Here is a 279-nt window from a genome sequence, read left to right as displayed (position 1 = left end):
GAGGGAAGATACTTGTAACTTAATCTTAGAGCTGGAAGAATGTCTGTCTTATCTATTGGCGAATCCCATAATTCGCTCTTCTGTATCTTCTCCCACTCATCAACACCTTTTTTAGATCGCAAGATACCTCCCATTGTCTTGGCCGCTTTTTCACAATTTGTCTACCTATTACTTCTAGCTCTGGAGGTGCATTAGAGTTATTATCGTGGAATGCATGTTTTGCAAAAAGTGACCAACAATTTTCTTCTCCTAACTTCTATAGATGATGAGATGGAATAG

The sequence above is a fragment of the Corylus avellana genome, chromosome ca1 (genome assembly GCF_901000735.1).
Source record: "Corylus avellana chromosome ca1, CavTom2PMs-1.0".
NCBI lineage: Eukaryota > Viridiplantae > Streptophyta > Magnoliopsida > Fagales > Betulaceae > Corylus > Corylus avellana.
This window is presented reverse-complemented; position numbering follows the sequence as displayed.